At 45.1% G+C, this 20267-nt stretch overlaps 1 protein-coding gene and 1 long non-coding RNA gene across 3 annotated transcripts in view; one reads left to right on the top strand and one right to left on the bottom strand.

The window, feature by feature from the left end:
- The window catches only part of LOC103382300 (glutamate receptor ionotropic, delta-1-like), a 133060-nt gene that overhangs the window by 65590 nt on the left and 47203 nt on the right, over positions 1-20267 (bottom strand).
- LOC103382299 (uncharacterized) lies at positions 12119-14749 on the top strand. Of its 2 annotated transcripts, XR_001760409.2 has the most exons (4): positions 12119-13172; positions 13651-13767; positions 13861-14004; positions 14101-14749. It is a non-coding gene; the product is annotated as an uncharacterized LOC103382299 (long non-coding RNA). The 2 variants fall into 2 exon arrangements; XR_521911.3 differs by lacking the exon at positions 13651-13767 and having other exon boundaries at positions 12125-13172.

The raw sequence follows: 20267 nt of genomic DNA, 5'->3' as shown, positions 1-20267 counted from the left end.
CTCCACTGAACTAACTCCACTGAACTAACTCCACTGAACTAGCTCCACTGAACTAGCTCCACTGAACTAGCTCCACTGAACTAGCTCCACTGAACTAGCTCCACTGAACTAGCTCCACTGAACTAGCTCCACTGAACTAGCTCCACTGAACTAGCTCCACTACGCCACCACAAACACTTAGCATCCATTCTGGCATCACACTTAGAAACTAAAAAGACAAATGTATGATTGTAAAACTGCTACTAGGTTTAAGCTAACTTTTTACATCTTGAAGAAAAAAACTTAAACCAGCTAGGTTGCAGCTAACCTTTAGTGAACTGAGTCCGTGTTTAGCATGAACCTCGTACGACTCCTGTCTGTGCTGCAACTAAGATGGAACTGAGGATCGTGGATTTTCTGAATTTTCCTTCATGAACTCCATCAGAGTGAAATTAGAGAAGAAGAAATGAAAACACACGTGAAGAGAACTCTTGAATGAGGAGATCCAGATTCACACTGAGATTTCATTTCACTTTGTTTAGCAGAATTCAGAAGAATTTATTATATTTAACGAAAATAGGAAAAATCTGGTCTCTGGTAAAGAGAGAAGTAATTAGCCTGTGTGTGTGTGTGTGTGTGTGTGTGTGTGGGGGGTGGGGGTATGTGTGTCTCAGCCTCAATGACTAATGAGAGCAGACTGATATTTCCTGTGTGGTGTGAGTTTATCAGTGGCTGCAGCAGGTGAAGAAGAGAGAGGAGAGCATGAGAAAACTGAAGATGATGAATGATAATGGTGTGTCCTCCTCCCCCTCCCTCTTTTCTCTCCCTCCCTCTTTTCTCTCTCGCCCACTCTCCCTCTTTTTCTCTACCTCCCCATTTCTGAACTCCTCTCACCCACCTCTGCCCTCCCCATCTCCAACGCCCACTCCCTCTACATCTCCCTCTCTTTCTCCCTATCTCCTCACCTCCTCCCCCACACTCACCCTTCCCATCACGACACCCAAGTTCACGCTCCACAGCCCCCAGATTTGGAGCTTCTCTGTCTCCACGTCTGCTCAGTAAAAACACGACGCAAGACACAAGAGAAATGATGTCAAACGTCCCAGTGACACAAACTGACCACAGGAGGCAGTAGTGGGCCAGCAGCCCTTGTTAATCAGAGCGTGAATTACTGATTATCGCTAAGACATTCAGTCAATCACTAGGCGGCGCTAACATCTCCACTGAAGAGCCGGGAGTATATGAGCAGATGAAGTATTTCCTCCCTCAGGGTGAGGAGGGTGACATCCATGTGGAAATGAAATAAAAATCTTAAAAAGGAAAAGGAGCACTGACATTAGTGAGGACGAGATTCTCCTGCTCCTGATGTGATGAGGAGTCAGACTGAGTGATGAAGTCAATTTATACTGAAGGGAGGAAGAGGAGAACGGAGTGGGAGGGGGGAGGAGGGAGGAGGAGAGTCACTGACAAACAGTCAGAGGACAGAGTTGATGTTCAACTGTCTAGTCCTCAGACGCCAGGTCCTGGAGACCAGAGTCTAGAGCCACCACCCAGACTGGACCAGGTGAGGTTCAGGACCAGCTTGGACAGTGGACACAGCCTGAGTCTGGGTGAGGTTCTTGGACAGATCTGGGTCAGATTCATAACCAGACCAGTGCTGCTGCTGATGAACCACAGAATTTACCGGACTAATGACATCATTCATCAGGGTCTGGAGCTGGATTTAGGTCAAAGACCAGGAGAGTGAGACCGACACATTTAGCAGCTCATCAATCAGAGGGACACCAAGCCAGGGAGGAAAAGGGATTTGGTTCGCTTACCTTTAGCAACCAGCAGGAGGAGGAGCAGCAGCAGGAGAAGGAGGAGCAGCAGGAGGAGCAGCAGCAGCAGCAGGAGGAGCAGGAGGAGGAGCAGCAGGGCAGAGAGGAGCGTCAGGACCCCAGCCCAGGGCGGCCCCTGTGCTGCCCGTCTACATGACTCAGGATAATCTGACCCTGGTCGTCCTGACGCTGCTGGTCGGAGGATGGCTGGCTTTCATGTGCACGTACCCAGTGGTGAGTGCCACCTTGTAGGGTTTAGTGGCCTCTACTGGTGAAAATGAAGTTTGATTTTAGCTTTCATGAATTTCAAACAGGGACCTAACGATGCATCGTGAATGGGTTAAAAATCATTACAAATGTTGACAATTCACATCGGTTGAAATAAAAAACTCAGTCGTGCATCAAGGTGTAAGGAGTAGGCTCACAGACGCTACACACTCTAGGACAGTAGGTGGCGAAAGAGAATGATATTATAAACATTAGTTCTGGGTGACTGTAAAAACAACAGTGGCAGCGCCACCTGTGGACATGCTGACAGATGAACGACAGATGAGGGACATTTAAAAACATACGATTACTTCTGGTCACCATGTTTTTACAGACACAGGTACCAGACACTGGGATCAGTACCTGGTATCAATGACTTTGTTATGGCAAAGACTGGAAATAGTACCAGGAACAGGGGTCAGGTATTTCACAGCAAAAAAAACAAAACAAAAAAAAAACAGTGCCAGAATTCAGGGACTGTAGAAGAAATAAATGTAAATGTTTTCCACAAGGACAAGAGGGAGTTACAGGAACTGTTACCAGAAACTAGAGACCCATGTCAGTCCAAAATCTCTGTACTTTACCTTCCAGTAGTAGTAGTACAAGGCACATGGTAAAGTACCAGGTAGTATTAAGTACTAGGTGTAAAAGCTTTAGATTTAACACTTGACCAAAGGAAGTGGAAACAACCTCTGGTCCGTGGTCCAAAATGCTGTCCTTGTAAAAAAAAAAAAAAATTTAAATCTTCCTCATGCAACACTTTGAACGTGTACTCCTCCTCCTCCTCACCCTCTGCCTCTCTTCACCCTCAGCCTCTTCCCTCATTAGCTCCAAACTTGACATCTCAGCTATTCTCACTGAGCTATCACTGGATTGTTGTTTCTGTCAAACTCCCACAATGCTCGGCTCGTGACATGTGTGCTCCAGTGAGAAGGACCAAAATTCAGCACTTGACTTCTGGTAATTTACACTCAGAGCGGAAAAAAGTTCTGACCAGAACCGACTCTGTTCTGGTCACATTCAGAGAACAGACGCCGGGTCCTGTGGAGTTTATATCGGCCTTCGGTCTTAACTCTGTGTGTGTGTGAGTGTGTGTGTGTGTGTGTGTGTGTGAGTGTGTCCCTGCTGAGCTTTCACTCTTAACATCCTCAAACACAGGCTGAGAGCAGGATTATCAGACCATCAGCGACCACGGCTGCAGTTTGACAACTCCAGCGTCTGTTTGCAGTGAAGGCTTGTGGGTAATAACGTGAAGCTGTGTCAACACAAGAGGGAGATGATTGGTTTTCTTTCATCACCGTGGCAGCAGCAGCAGCAGCAGCAGCAGCGTGGTGGTGGTGACGGTGGTTGGTTTTTATTCTCTGCTTGCTGTCTGTCAGTCTTTGTGAACGCTGACAAAAAAAAACATGGTCGACTCAACTCTGACGACTCTGACAAGCTTCAACACGTTTCTCCTTTTCTCAGCTCTGAAGTGACAAAGTTATCGCACCTCCCTGCTCACGCCCTGACCCACAGACCTCTGACCACGTAAATGCTTTCTCCGTCGCAGCGGTTTGAAGTGAGCAGCCCAACTTTCTGTTCTTTTTCTGCTCCAACCTGGATCTGAGGGATTGTGGTCTGTGGAGAAACTGAACTAAAGTCCAGGAGGAAGTCAGCAGGTTTTAAACACACTGCTGCCCTCACCACTGGGGTACTTGGTGACTTGGTGACTTGGGACAGTGACACGGACTAGCCACAGGAGGCAGCATTACAACTCCCACTGTCCATCACAAACATAACTGCACCAACTTCCACAGCAAAAATCAATCATTTGATCAAAACAAGGTGTTAACCAACATCTGCTACCGCCAGATACAACAACTGCCACACGAGGCAGCGCTGTCTCTGTGGTGTAAAAATCAAGAATTTTTTTCTATTTTTTATTTAAACAAAAAATCTTGTATTTTAACAGTTTGTTAAATTCTTTGTTTTTCCAGCCGACCTCTGCTGAACTGAGTTTCCTTCCCTGAGTCACTGCCTCCTACAGCCCTGGTTAAAACATTCCTAAAGTGTCTCTTAAGCCTCAGCTTCCTGTCTGCTCACTGTATAATCAACTGTTTTCCATGCAAATTGAATGGGTAAGAACAACGTTCTCGCTCCAGTCTGCAGCCAGCGATCGATGGAGAGGAGCCTGAGGAGTTTGTGAAAGGTCAGCTGAAAAAGTCTGACGCTCTATTTTTGGGTTTTCTGCTCCGCCGACAACACACACACACACACACACACACACACACACACGCAGGCAGTAAACGCTGCAGGGCGTCTTTGAAAGATGACATTTTTGATCATCGCAGGAAAACAAAGCAGACGTTTGTTTGTGTGTTTATTTAAAGATTGAACTTTGAAACCTCATGTTTCCTCTGAACTCATAAACAAGTCAAAGGCTGCAGACGGCTGCAGAGGTGGTTTCTCACAAGAACAGTCACCCTGGGCAACATCCTGCCAGGGGGCGACACGGGCGCTTACAAACAAAATTGTAACATTTCATGAAGCTATGTTTTGCACCAATCAGATAAGTCAATAAGAGGACAGGTGTTTGTCCTACGGAAGCCTGGCAAGGACATTTTCAAGATTTTGAAAAAGTTCACTCCAAACTTTACTGCACTGTTGAAAACCCCTGTCCTGAGTTTCAGGGGCAAACCCAAAGATTTCAAGGGTATTTTTGCCCAGAACTCTAACACAGGAAGCAGCATCACAGGCGCTGGACACCAAGAACTCTGGGCCCTGGAAACCAAGGTCATTTTTCATGCTGCAGCTCGATACAGTGTGTGGGTGTTCACCTCTAATACAGTGCACTGAACACACACACACAGTGGCAACAGTGTCTGTGTGTGTCTGTGTGTGTCTGTGAGTGAGTGTGTTTAAAGCGTAGGTCAAGTGAGGTTGCTTTTCAATGGCGCCCCCCGGCTGCTGGGTTTTAAATTTAGCAGTGCAGCCCCCCTAGTCCCCCCCCCCCCCCCCCCCCCCCCCCCCCCCCCCCCCCATCTCACTACATTCACACNNNNTAACACACCTGTAGGTCGCAGGTGTGGTTGGCATCCCACAGCTGCTAAAGTGTGTGTGTGTGTGTGTGTGTGTGGTCGGTCATTAGGAAGCTCCACCCACTGCAGCGCAGCAAGACAGGGACATTTGTCTCCTGCAGGGGGATCAATACGAGTCAACGACCTCAAAGCAGAACCAGAACCTCTGAGCTTGGCTAGCGTCCTTGCAGGTTAGCTCATACATCTAAAAAAAGTGTTTTCTCCGTGGGTCAAATAGTGGGTCAAATAGGTCAAATGGGTCAAATAGTGGGTCAAATAGTGTCGGGCCGCACAGAAAGAATGCATAACTTACACTATTTCTGTTTTATTTATTATCTGATTCTGAACAATGTTTTATTTTGAAAAATGGCAGGATTCTCTCTGTCCATCTGTCTGTGACTCACACTTATACAGCATCAAGCCCGTGCTGTATGACATGTGGTGAGCGGCTCTCTAATGAATCGATGAAGCCTTTAAAACTGCTTCACCACTTGGAGACCAAGCGTTCTCCGTTAAAGACAAGCGCAATGTCACTAATAAAGAAAGAGGATGCTGCTAATAAAGTTGCATACACAGTGTTTATGATTATATTGTGAAAATACCAGTTTTTATGCCGGTCGTATCATTTTATTAACTGCCGGTCTGTGAAACAAATTCCAGACATTTAACTGGCTGGAGGAGCAAAAACCCGCAGTCCTAGATTGACCTCAGTGACACAGTCATCCAGCTCCAGTTCGTTGCTAAAAGTATTAACAGTGAGACAAAAAGTCAACTTTGTCGGTCTGGTGTAGCAGCAGGGGGCGCTGTCAGCAAACTGTGTTGGTAAAAAATTCCATCTTTAGTTTAAAAAGATCAGAGTGATTTTTCGTCAACAGTTTTATACAGTTAGGCTCCAGGGGAGGACTTGACTGAGGTGGGGTTTCTAACGCCTCAGTTTTCAGTTTGCTTCAAGAGCTTTTCAAATCAGGTATAAATTGATCCATCAATTTTTTTAGCTTCTCTCTGCTGATAAACCCCTCCCTCCTCCTAAATTCTGCAGGTTTTTTCCCAGTCAGGAAACAAACAAACCCAGCAGCCTCAGCAGCCCCAGGAGTCTGTCTATCAGTGGGTTTGTGTGTTTCTGTTCAGGGTTGAGAGGACGACCTGCGGAGGTGAAGAGGCAGGGACGACAGCCTCGGCTACGTCACTACACACAAAAGAACTGCAGCTGATAATGTCAAGGGCAGAAAGATTGTCTGCGGTAGAACATGGTCAACACACACACAGGCACGGGCGCACACACACACTCACACTCATACATACATACATACATACACACACACACACAGACTCATCTAGGCATGAACACAAACTGTGGCACAGATGGCGGTGTAATCATTTTCAGCAGGCTGTAAATGGACAGTGCTGGACCGTGTGTGTGCGCGCGTGTGCTAATCAGAGAAGGGCAGGATGGGTAATTTGGCGAAGGTGCAGCATCATTACTGTGAAAACCTTCAGAGTAATTATATCAGCGCTCCTGTTTGGAAGTGAGAATCTTTTTATTTTAATAAAAACTGTCATATCACCAATGTCAGACACGCTCACGTGAAAGGAGAGGAAATAAAAGTGATTTTAAAGCTCCAGTGTCACATTTAGGCCTCACACACTTAGGACACACACGGACGTCAGTCAGTCCTTCAGTCAGTCAGTCCTTGAGTCAGTCAGTCAGTCAGTCACTCAGTCAGTCAGTCAGTCAATCAGTCCTTCAGTCAGTCAGTCAGTCCGTCAGTCAGTCAGTCCGTCAGTCAGTCAGTCCGTCAGTCCTTGAGTCAGCCAGTCAGTCAGTCAGTCAGTCGGTCAGTCAGTCAGTCCGTCAGTCCTTGAGTCAGCCAGTCAGTCAGTCAGTCAGAGTCATGTTGGCAGAGTGTCGGTGAGTCTCTTGGTGAACACTGGCGTCGCCGGCGGCAGGATGTCGCTTAACAGCTGTAGATCTAATGGAACGGAAACGATGCAGAGCAAAGACATCGTCGTTAGCACTAATGGTCTCCGCCCTCACGCCTTCTTTCTATTATCATCGCCTCGTCATCAAACAACCACAGGATTTAAACTCACAACTGAGAGAAAGACTAGAATTATCCTCCACTGGTTTGAGGCCAGGGCTAGACAAGGTTTTATTTTTGGTCACGATCTTTATAATCCAAGAACTGCCCGCAAACACTGACCCCGTGTGGCCAAGCAATGACCTGCACCAGGAGGAAGAGAAGTTTTGGATCATTTTGGTCCTCACAGTGTGGGCTGGTCCCTCCAGGAGGACGGGGAGTTAATGCATTAAATGGCACCACTCAAGTGTGCTGTGTCACCTTGACTCAGCTGGAGACCAAAGACAACGGGACCAATAAATGGATTTAAGGTTGTCATATTTTAGGAAGTGTTTTTTTTTTACTGCACCAGGAGGAAAGCAGCCCCAGACTTCAGACGTCTGCTGTTAGTGTGGGACAAATAGAAGCAGTGAAGCTACAGAGGAGAAAAAAGGAAAAAAACACACAAGGTTTTCTGCAGCTCCTGGCTCTCGTCTATTTCAAAGGAAGTTTTAAAGTGTTTGTGGGTTAAAAACAGAGAGTGTTTCTGAGAGAATGTTCTTACTTTGCATGAGAACCCAGAGTTCAGATGGAGGAGGAAGATGAAAGCTGAGGTTCAGACTTCAAACCACAAAACTCTTCAGGTTATTTTTATTTTCTCTGTGAGAGGCTTTTTTTATACGCCGACTTCAAACACAAAGCAGATCATCATCATCATCATCATCATCACCTTCACCATGACCATGTCCTTCTTATTGTTATTAATGCCTCACTGTATGTGGTGTTACCATAGCAGGTCAGCTAACAGGACACCACGAAAAGTAAAAAGTCACTCGTCCACCATATTGTTTCACGGTGAATATTAATGCCTGTATTCCTGTGCACAAGTAAAGTTTCCAGTCGTTCACTTCAGCAGCCGGAGGAAAGATAACAGCAGAAATCTGACATGAGGCTAAAACCGACTGTTGTTCTGTGACAAACGACAGGAGCAGCAGCAGTTTTTCATAAACACTGTATTTATCAGATGTTTAAACGTCTGCGGGGAGGAAACACATCATAAACTCTAAGGCAGACTGATGTTTAAAAAAAAAACAAAAACAAAAACAGTAACAGCAGGAAGCGTCTGTTTTCAGTCTGACAGACGACTCTTTAGGAAATACAGCAGCAAAAACGATGCTAACAAACCTGAAAACCACACAATCAGCGTCTTTGACACACAGTCACATGACTGCCAAGAAAAACTCAATTCATCCAGGCTAACTCAAATATTCACCAAACTAAATTAGATGATGAAGATCCACAGGTGCCACTATTCTACTGCTGCCTCCTGTGGCCAAGTGTTGAAACAGTTATGTTAGAAACACACACACTGGCACCGGCACACGATGACCACTGGGGGCAGCAATGGACCTAGAGTTCTGTAGAAAAAGTGCTGAAAATCTGAGAGTTCTCAGTGTCAGACTCCAGAGGAGGGGGGGAGGGGGGGGGGCAGCGCTTTATGTGCCCCAGGTGCATTGTGGGAATCCAGCGCTCTCTGCAGAACTGCGGTAAACAAACCCCGCATAGCTGTGTTGACTTTGTTTCCTCTGAGGTTAAACCAAAGAGCAAACACACCATTGGGTGTTTACACTCTGCACACACACACACACACACACACACACACACACACACACTTTGTTTGCTCTTATTTATTTGTTCAGATATTTGAAAGAGTGAAACCTTTGACCTTAAACAGTCCCTGTTGATGTAGAGCAACAAGCTGTTGAGACGCACGGTTCAGCCTGCAAGGTGTGTGTGTGTGTGTGTGTGTGTGTGTGTGTTAAGAGTGTGTGTGTGTGTGTTGGATTTCAAACAGCCATGCAGCTACAATGATCTGGACACACAATCTAAATAAATCATGATTTACTGACCCACGGCTGGTCAAAGACTGTGTCTGTGTCTCTGTGTGTGTGTGTGTGTGTGTGTGTGTGTGAGGTTTCTACATAATGGATGAATCTGCTGCAGTGAGCAGAACTGGGCTCATTTCAAAATGCCTCCAACGCTGCTATTTATACAGAGACGGCGAGAAGATGAGGAGCAGCAGGAGGAAAGAGAGGAGGTGGAGGAGGAGAAGGTTCCATGGACGATCTGATCCGTGTTTCTCTGTTTTTAATACATAAATAACAGATTTGTGAAAAATTCATCTTCACCACTATAGCCCATTAAACTGGTTCACTGCTGCCTCTTGTGGTCAGTTTGTGTCAATGAGGAAAATCAATACTAAATATTTAAATGCAAAAATGATAAAATAACTGTTTTGAAGTTACTTATTATCTCAGTTATCTCTTCTGTGCTAGATTTGAGAGATTTGGGCGGTGGATTACAACCATAATCTCCTAATCCCACAGTCGGTCGACGCCCTGGACATGTCTTCATGCTGTGTTTCAATAATCCCATATAAAAGTCCAGAAAGAACATTTTTCTTTCAAATGACAGCAAACAGGGCTCACTCGTTTCAAAAGGCGAGGGTTTGAAACCCCAGTCTTCTATTGCGCCAATGTCCAACAGAAGATGGCGCTGTTTCCTCACCCTCTCCTGGTGGACACTGTCCACCTGAGCAGACAAACATTTTCTTGGCTGAAATTTAGGGAAGTTGCTACAATCAGAGTTGTGTCCCTGCGGGCTGCTGTGTTTACAGAGTGCCAGTGTCTCGGGCTGGTTTCAGCAGCAGGAGGCGCTCAGCACCTCATACAGCTTCACTTCAAACAGAAGACAACAGCAGCTGTCCCTCACAGACCTGCCGTCCAACACTTCCTAAACTTTTCTATTGTTTTTCAATAAAAGGAGATGGAGCCTCAAATCACCGCGCGTCCAAACACACTGTGTCTGGTCCATGTGATCTGGTCTCCGCGTCCTCTCCGTCTCTCTCTGTCCTCTGTCTGTCTCTTGATAACCAGCAGAGAAAATAAACCTGGTTGTAAATTGTTTCTGCTGCAGATGGAGCAGAGATGTCCTTCCAGATTTGGCCGATTGTAAACGATAGAAGTGTGTGTGTGTGTGTGTGTGTGTGTGTGTGTGTTTGATGAGGTCACCGTCAGCAGAAGCTCGTTATTTTAATGAGTCAATGTCGTCGCCTTCACTTCCTTCGTACAACTTTTTTTATTAAAGCCCGTTCTTCTGAGACACAGCCTCTAAATTTACACAAACACAACTTTTCTCCTCATTTTATCTGCTGACACATTAAAAGCAGCAGAATGAGTTCAGACAGGTTGATGGGAGGCTGTCCAAAAGCATACTGGGAAACGCTGGCCAGCTGAGGCAGGAGTGGACGAGCTGATTTAGTTTCAGCAGCAAAATTAAAGTGTTAATGAAAAGAGAAAGTGTTCAGGAGCCGGGGTTCAGGTCTGATCTGTCAACAGGACAGAGCTGTTGACAAAGACGCACTGGCTGGTGATCAGTGTGGCAGGCAGAGGGCGCTCATCACTGCTGCAACTCAGGTCAGTCTGTTAGCCACAACTAGCATCTGTGCAGACATTTTAATGAGGTCCATTCACACTCACATTCACACCAATGGTTAGTGTAAACAACTGACCTCTTCCTGAGAGAAAACGTTCATCCACACACACACACATGCACACACATTTTACTGTTCCACTGTCCTGCTCTGAATAATCCAGTAAAATAAAATAGTAGCTAGACAGAAAGAGAGAGAGGTGCATTGTGGGAGCAATAAAGGAACCAGTTTATTCTCTGACTCAGTCTCTTCCTCATTGTGGAAAAACAAGTTACAACACGGAGCCAATTACATTTTGATTTGGTGCGACCTCAGTGAACTGATGAGAACCTCCAGCTCAGGGTTCAGAGCCGACGAAGACGAGGAGAGAAGGTAGAGGCCGAGAAGAAATTAATTATTTGTCGGAGGCATCACGCTTCATTTGTGTCAGGGAAATAGGGAGTTGAAGTGCGGGTGTTCATCAGAAATTGTGGGGGGAAGAAGAAGAGGAGGAGGAAGAAGAAGAAGAAGAAGAAGAAGAAGAAGAGGAGGAGGAAGAAGAGGAAGAAGAAGAGGAAGAAGAAGAAGAAGAAGAAGAAGAAGAAAAAGAAGAAGAAGAAGAAGAAGAGGAGGAGGAGGAAGAAGAGGAAGAAGAAGAGGAAGAAGAAGAAGAAGAAGAAGAAGAAAAAGAAGAAGAAGAGGAGGAGGAGGAAGAAGAGGAAGAAGAAGAAGAAGAAGAAGAAGAATACCACATGCAGCTCAGGGGAGTTCCTTCAGAAAAAATGAACTGATGCTGCTGTTGATTTCCCCAGAAGAATTGTTTTTTTAAGTCTTTTTGTACAAAAAAACAAAAAAGGACCCAAAATCTGTGGTGAAAATATTTACAAGACTCAAAGATAAAATATGGAAGAAAAAAGCACAAAAGACAATTAAAAAAAGAAACAAAGAAAAAAAACAAGCAAAAAACAACAACAGAAAAAAAAAACATGGGAAAAGAATTAAAAAGACAAGAAGATAAAGAGAAAATAAGAGAAGAGAAAAAAGGGAACAAATTTAGAACAAAAAAGACCAAAATGCTAAAGTACTGGACCAAGTGTCCAAGAGAATAAAAAGAAAAAGTAACTAAAAGGTAAAAAGAGAGGATGAGAAGAAAAACAGATCCAGGGAAGAAGATGATTTACTACGAGCAACAACAAGAACAATGAGGAAGATATTTAGATAAAATGTTTCTTTTGTTTTGTTTTTTTTAATGTTTGAACGACGACCAGAGAAAATCAGAGCAAGAAACGTAAGTTATAAAGACAGAAAAGTTTAGGATTCACTGCAGCCGCCTGATTGGTTCAAATAAAATTACACTTAAGGTTTTCACCACCAGGAGTCCAGACACCAGCCTGTAGAAGAACAGGGGCAAAGTCCAGCTACACCCCCCTCACCCTCACCCTCACCCTCACCCTCCACCCTCCACCTCCACCCTCCAGCCTGGTGAAATGAGCCCTCGCCTCCACCAACAGCCCACCTCTGTTTTTATTACAAGGAAAACTGGCTCTTCTGCTAATCAGTGACAGCGCCCCCTGCCTGTGTTTGGACACCAGTTCCTCAGTCAGGTGATGGCTAACACCCCCACCCTCTGGTAAAACCCCCGTGGTGCTCTCAGGCCTGACTGTCTGTCTATTGATTGGTCTTGGAGGTCTGTAAATGAAATGCCAGCACAGCTGACGGTCCGACCATCGAGCTGCCAACGCTGCTGTCACTCACAGTGATCTCCCCCTGCTGGACAACAAAAGCTCTGCTGCTGCCGCCACAAAGAGCGGGCGACAGCAGCCGTGAAGGACAAACAGCCTCTTCTTCTGACGTCCATCTTCATTACTGTCACTTCCTGCACTTAATCTTTTCCACATCCTGGCTGCACATTCAACTTTCCTGGCTCCGCCTTTATCTCCTAACAGACTAAAAATTCCAGACCAAACCATCCAGGTCTGGGAAAATCCCTGAGTCCGGAAAAGTCTGAACCGTCTGTGGTTTAACTACAGTCAAGTTTTCAACGTCTGTCTCTGATTGAAGTATGATTCTTCTATAAGGAAATATTTAGTGACACGGGAGCTGCTGGTTCACTACTGCCCCCTACGGTGAGTTTGTGTGAAACAATTAGAATTTTCACAAACTATCAAACCCTGGTTCAGATCCGTTGGTTTGCAGCCACAGTCTGGAATAACAACCATACTCCTTTCATCTGCTTTTGAACTTTTATCAAAGGCTAACAACTGCAGCCAGACTGTCAGAATCTTGAACGGCTCAGCGTCTGCGTTTCAGGTTGCTGTGACTTCATCTCTGTAAACATCTTCACACACACTCGCTGAACTGCACTTTATTAATTAAATGGTACAACTGTTAAAATGAATGGAGGAGAGTTCTCTGTCAGGCTCTGGACCTGAGCAATTTGTTAGGTTCACCGGCTGGACAGCAGCGCCCCCACTGGACTGCATCCAGCAGCAGCAGCAGCAGTGTGGCCTATCAGCTGAGGGTGAGTTAGAGAGTTAGAGTTAGAGCAGCAGAGTGGGGATTCCCACTGACCAGTGAGTGGGCGTAGACCTGAAGACCACTGTGGTCACTGCATCAGCATTAACTTTAATGTCACAACTGCAATGCGTGATGGGATATATTGCTTAGGTAGTGACATCGGATGTCAACTAGATTTCAGGGATAGTGGACTTTCTTTCCAAAACAGCGTGTAGGGGCTGTTCTCACTCGAACGTCCTATGACGTCGTCGATATGTCCTGTTCTTCGGGCTGGCAAACAAAAACTTTAAGTGCATCACTGCCACCTATAGACTGGAGTGTGTACCTCAGGCGTGTGACACATTTGGGAGTTGAGAGAAAGGCTATGATTAAATGTGAAAATTCTGACTGATACAAATGAATCGAAGCCATTAGTCCGAGGCCCAGTACCAACAGAACTTCTTTTCTTTGTTGCCCTCTGACAATCCCTCCTTTGTTCCAAGACAAAGCAGCAGAACTGTTCAGGTCAATATGGATCAGAATCAGGGACTAAACTAAGCGTCCAGGGTCCGGGGAAAGTTTGGCAGCGTCATTCTTGAGACGGTGCCAGACCAATTAGAGTGAGTCTCCCTTTCTGCTGTGTGTGTGTGTCTGGGGGAGGGGGTGTTGGGAGTTTAATTACACACTAAAACCGATTGTATTCATCCCCTCAGAGAGTCACCGCTGCGTCGAAGCTTTGGAGTCTCGACGACCTACGAGGCTCGGAGCGGCGATTTATATCCAGTGAGCAGTAGGAGGAGAAAGAGGAGGAAGAGGAGACGCTCAGGAGTTGCTGATTCTCCATTTACATTTAATGGGTAAAGATGTCACCAAGGACACATTACACATTTGTTTTATCTACTTAACCTTTATTTAACTGGCTCGTCCTACTGAGATTAATGTCTTGTTGAAAGCAGAGTGACTGAGGCCGCGGGAGCGAGACCAAGACCCAGACCAGGACCGAGGCGGAGTAAGGTTACAGCTGCAGATCTAACCAGCAGAGGAAGCACTGAGTGGGTTTTTAATCTCATAATTACAAGGTGAAACTTCATCTTGGAAGTCTATGATATTTGAATCGCTGCCAAAACAAAGTGACAAGTTGTCAAACACAAGTGTTTCACACGAGGGCTTTAGAAACTGGCACACCACCAGATCTGATGTCACTCTGAGCGCCCCCTGCTGTTAGAGCCAAGGTCAGACAGACAGGCTGACTCTCAGTGGAAAAGTGAAAATAAGAACAGAATATCCATTCTAATAATACAGTGATTATAATGACAATAGGATTCTTTTTTTATCTTGTCCATCTTTCTTCTGAGTGTTACCTACAGTCAAAGCTGTACCCACAGTGGATGTCAGCATATCACTTTAAATACAACAAGTCTTTATACCAGTGTTTCTGTTTTATTTTGATAAAACTATTACATTTTAATCTCAGAGAATAATCCCATGGTTTTTGTGATGAATCTTGAATAAATTGTCTTCTATTGTCCCTTGGATAGAACCAGATTACACACTGGACAGAGTCAAATATTAATATTCAATATTTCATATTATTAGTAAAGTATTAGGAAATACTGTTTAGTTCAGTAAGTGTAATAATGATGACTGTCAGAGGGAGGCGCTGAAGAGTGTTTCCGCGGAGCATGTTCCTGATCATCTCAGGTTCTCTAATGAAGAACATGAGGCTCAGGGTTCCAGTGACCAGTGCTCAGCCATAAAGACAAACGGGCTGTAAAATGGCTTCATCAGTAACAGTAACTCTGCTCCACGGTGTGTTGTTGCAGTTACTGCAGCTCCAACCAGGACTGTGATTAGTCAGCTCATTTGGGACCAGACCTGAACCCATAAAGTTGAAGAAATAAAAAAAAAACCAACAACAACAAAACTCTAGACTAAAACTCCACTGAGTGATGACACACACACACTCAGCTGGTGTTCACAGTTTGTTTTTACACTTGTTAGTCACAAAACTGACAGTTATTCCAGTTGAAGCTATAATTATACAAATTAACAAGAAAAACTAACATAAAAATGTAAGAATATAAAAACTTTGGGTCCAGCCCACTTCCTTGGTCCAAAACCCTAAATTCTTTCTGCTACATTTAGTCAGCGTCTAACCATGTCTGGACTTACTGAAGGAACTGTGTTCTGTCACTAACCTTTATTTTTCCCTTTTACGTCTAACTCTTTCTTGTAATATCCAAGGATCAATGAAAGCAACTTTAGTTTCTGTGCGGCCTCTGAGTCATCGTCAGATCTCTTTAATCCTTATTTCATAGGATAACATTAAGAATGATGTGGAGATATTTGATAAAAAAAACACTTTCAGTTAAACTGAGGCTTAAAACATCAGTTCCTGAACCTTGTGACAGATTCTGTCACCACTGTTCCATCTGGAGCAGAGCGTTGATAAGATTTGTTTTTTTTTGTAACGCATCATTGGACTCCGAGCTTTTTACAACTCAGTCGTTTTCAAACGTCGCCTTCACTGTCAAAGACACAGACTCTTTGACACACAGACTGACACCTGACGTCCCATCAACTGTCTCTCAACGCCTCAGTTCAGATTTAAATACCCTAAACCTAATGATGCTGTGGTTTATTCTCCTGCTGCTGTAAACCTGTACGACTGCCGGTGTTAAACCTGACCCTATTCTCCCTGTGAATGATGGGAAATACGTCCTCCCATCAGCGCTGCAGTAAAACCTGAGTGTAGCAGAACAATGCCAGGCTTGACCTGCAGGATAATAGAGTTGTTAAGTGAGCGCCTGCGGCTCTGCAGCAGCTGCATCATGACAACAAATACACCGTTATTACAACTGGGGGCCAAGTGTCAGGCTGCCGCCTTAAATCACCTTTAAACTTTTTCTCTCCACTCGTTGATTAAAGTCATTAAAAGGTCGTGCGATCCTGTAAGTGCTGGTTATGAAGGTTTTTAGGTTTTAAACCACATCTCTGTTTTATTTAGTTGAGCTGAGGAGCGAGTGCAGCTCAGATAACTGAGCTAACAAGCTAACAGTATCTTCAGGTCAACTCACGGAGCCTTACGGTGTGTATGATCTGGTCGATGTGGTTGTGTCTACCTTTATTAGCTTAGCTTAGCCTAGCATAGCCTAGCCTAGCCTAGCCTACATCGGTTGTGAATGTCACAGTGTTTCACATTTAGATTTTGACCGACTGGAGGTTTGTGCTGACAAATGGACTGACGAAGTCTCCTGGAGTCATGACTCGTCACGTCACACAACATTAACCTCATGTACTCTCTGTCGCCCTCTAACACAAAGCTTGACGACGGCCAAGACAGCCACGAGTCAAAATGTCACAAGCAGCCCCCCGCCCCTCATTCTACAGACACCCCTGCACCTGAATGAATTATTCAAAGACGAGCTGCCATTAAAATTTTTAATTAGCCTTCGTTGGAGCGCAGAGGTGAAATCTGGACCAACCTCTGGTTCTGACAGATGGCTGCGCTCAACGGCTACACTTTCACATTCATGAGAAATGTTTAACACTAAAAAGAAAAGCCTGGTTCTAGGAGCACAAGTGTGGACTCAGGTGATTTGTCCATCTGCCGCGGCTCCAGTTGTGATGGAGTCATGATTCACAAACGGCTGAGTCAGGGTCCACTCAGGGCTTTCCTCCCAATCTGCATCCAATCAGAGCACTTACAGAAAGCTAAGGGGACAGATCTGACTGTAAGACTCACTCGTGTCATGACAGGGGTGGTTGTGTGGGGAGCGCCCCCTTGCTGCTAAACCCAGACTGAAACAAAGCCTAAATCAAGTCCACTGGTAAAAGTATTGTAATTTAAACCAGTCCTCATTAACCCGCATCACAGTCAAGTTAACCAAGTTAATTATAAACCTTTACTGGGTCACGGGGTGGTGGTGCAGTTTTGAGGTTTTTTTCTCTCACTCTCTGTGTTTTCAGCAGGTGGGGGCGATGTTTCACAGACGATCCAAACAACTGACGCTTCACATTCCTGACAGTGAGAATGGTTAGCATAAATAATGTCAGCAAACAGGATTTAGTCAAAGCTGTTCAAACACAGTCACTGGATCTGAGACAAAACCCTCCTTTGGTGGAGGAGGGGCATCCTGACAACCTCACCAGTCCAGGAGACCCTGCTCCTCCTGCCTGAGCAGGGTTTGTTACTGAGGCCGAGGAGGGAAAGGAGGAGGAGGAGGAGCAGCATGAGAGGATTTAAAACATGGCAGCTCACTCCTTAATCCGTCACCCTGGTGGTGAAAGAGGGCCATGAAACCGCTCAGTGGAGATTTTCTCCTCATGAAATGCAAATAGAATAAAGGAGAGGTTCCTGAACGGGTTCTCCACGGTACAGTGCCTCTGAATGGACATCCTTGTTGAAGCAGTTGTGTTCAGTAATTGGATTTGACCAGAAACAAAAAAAGCAAATGAAATGGAGAACAATAAAAAGTGATTAAATATTCAGACATTTCACTGCAGAGGAGTTAGACCAGGAGAGGCCGAGTCATGTGACCCACAGGAGGGAGGGGTGGGGGCGGGGTTGTCGGTTCTAACACAAGGCTGCTGCTTCTGTTACTGCTGCTGCTGCTCTCTCTTAAAGCCAATCCTGTGACTCACTCAAAACATTTCCTGCATTAGCTTTCAAAATCAGTGACTGGACATAACAAATAAAAATACTAACACAGCACAAAGCTGCCCTCACCTGAAGGGCTATTTATTATGCCTCCATCCTCAGAATCGAGAATTTAACTGACATCCCGATTGGCTCCCGATTGGCTCCCGATAGTAAATAATAAATGTGGACAACAGTGTGTGGCGAACGTCAGACTAGGCTTCAGGGCCTGGAGGACTGATCCAAACATCAATAGTATCAATTCCAACTCTGGTATTGGATGTAAATAATTCTAACATCCTCAGATCAAACATAACATTTTGTTTACTCTGCAAACTTTCAAGAGGCTAACCTTTAGTCATTTACTGGGCCAAACCATTAGCGCAGATTAAAAACGTAAATTGAATTAAATTATTTTGAATTAAAAAAATGATTCTGACAAATAATGTTTTTTTTTGTTTGTTTTAGGGACAATTCACGCAAACTGTGGAAGTGGGTGAAGATCACAAGTCAATGCAGCAGCGTCACCAACCACCATCATCGACCGTAAACAATGCAGCTGTGGTTAGCTGACATCAGCACACACACACACACACACACCCACACACACCCAGGCAGTGTGTTTGTAATAATCATCGTGTCTGTGACCAGTCTCTGGCGTCTTGTTAGGGATTCTTTGGCGACAGCTTCTCCATCTCAGAGGCCGAGCAGCGCAGGATAAATCAGAGATCATCCATCACGGCGGCTCTAACAGCGACACGAGCGGCACAGAGATCGATATCGACGAGTTTGATTTACGCCGCTGAGCCACAGGTGAAATATCTGCACTGACGCCGGAATCACAGAGTTCAATAATCATCTCTGTGAGAGAAGAAGAAGAGGACGCAGCGAGCATGTCGGACGGGTGTGACATCACGTGTGAGTCATGATGACACTTTTATTACAAACACAACATCAGCGTCTTCCTCCTCGTCCACAGAGGGACACTGGACATGTTTAGACCGAATACCTCGTGTTTTGACTAATTTTTTGTAAAATTTGGCCTTTTTTCAACTTAGGCCTCACAACAAGATACATTTGCTATTTTTAATGACTTAAATGATGTGTTCTTTGCACAAATTGAAGTGATTTATTTTGGCTCAAATTTACAGCAGCCTCTATTTCTATGTTTTGGGCTATTTCTTGGCTAACCTTATTTATTTCTGAAGTCTTAACCGTTGTATTAATGGCTAACTATTTCTTTTATAACTTTATGGATGAGCTGTGTGCTCGCTCAATGTTTTTGCAGAGAGTAAATCATAGTTAACAGTCACTTTTACTGTTTTTTCTTTCGTTGTCTTGGTTTTTACAGTTTTTTTTTTCCTGGTATTTAATTTTTAGCGCTGTGCTTTCAGCAGCACTTCACGATGTTGGAACTTTCTCAATGCTGAAGTAACAGTGGAAGTGACAGGTGACTAATAACTAACACCACTCCTGCTCCCTTCATTAACAGTGTCCCATTGTTTCTCTCAGTGAAATTACAAACAGAGAGCATGCTGGGAAATCACCATCATTCACCTGTCATGACATGACTCAGCATCTGCGCTGAGCCCAGAATTCTACGTCACGTCTCGTCCACGACACACAACAGTCCAGATATCACATCAGCCGCACGTGAGCGCGGCAGCAGCTGTTGTGTTTTAATAAGTGGCAGGAAAGACGACTTCAGCCCAGATGCTGAGTCAAGTTATGGCAGCTGGCTGATGGTAATTTCCCAGAATCCTCCCTGGTTCTTTTTACCTGAGGTAAACACTGGGCTGTATAATGAGCAGAACAGCTGTGAGCCACATCAGCTCCATTGTCACCACTGCCCTGCTGCATCATGGGAACTGAACTGTACGATGAGAGCTGTCAGAAATGATTAGCCCCTCCCACCCAAAACTTGGTTTCCCATCATCCATCAGTCCCTGCCCCTGACGACCTCAGTGACCCAGTCGTTTTGTCCCGATGATCATCTCAGAAAGAACCCAGGTGAAAATCAATGTGCTGTCAGAGAGGCTGCCTCTGATTGGCCCGCTCGACCCAACACAGACAGAGAGAAAATGGAAGAGAAGAGGGTGAGAGAGCGAATCTGAGTGAAACACTGGGCATAGGAGGTCTACACAGGTGATGATGTCACCAATCATGTGTCTGAAATGAACCAATCACAAACCAATCTCCAGTAACAGTCAGTTATCACAACTGACAAAGATGTGACTAAGTTCAGCTGTTGTTCTAGAAATGTCCAAGAACGACAGCAGAGGGTGTGTGTTCTCATGACAGCACGGTGTGTGTGTCTGTGTGTGTGTGGTTGATCATGTGCACACACACGTGTCACTTCCCTCGACAGACTACAAACGCTTCCGTTGTCGAATTTCTCCTCTTGTCATTTATCGGGGGCATTAACTTCAGAGAGATGGGAACAAAGACGAGGCTGACACCTTCAGGAGGCAAAAATAGACT

The sequence above is a fragment of the Cynoglossus semilaevis genome, chromosome 8 (genome assembly GCF_000523025.1).
Source record: "Cynoglossus semilaevis isolate Cse_v1.0 chromosome 8, Cse_v1.0, whole genome shotgun sequence".
In the NCBI taxonomy this organism is placed as follows: Eukaryota; Metazoa; Chordata; class Actinopteri; order Pleuronectiformes; family Cynoglossidae; genus Cynoglossus; species Cynoglossus semilaevis.
Note: the sequence above shows the minus strand (reverse complement) of the source record. Positions and strands in the feature narration are given on the sequence as shown.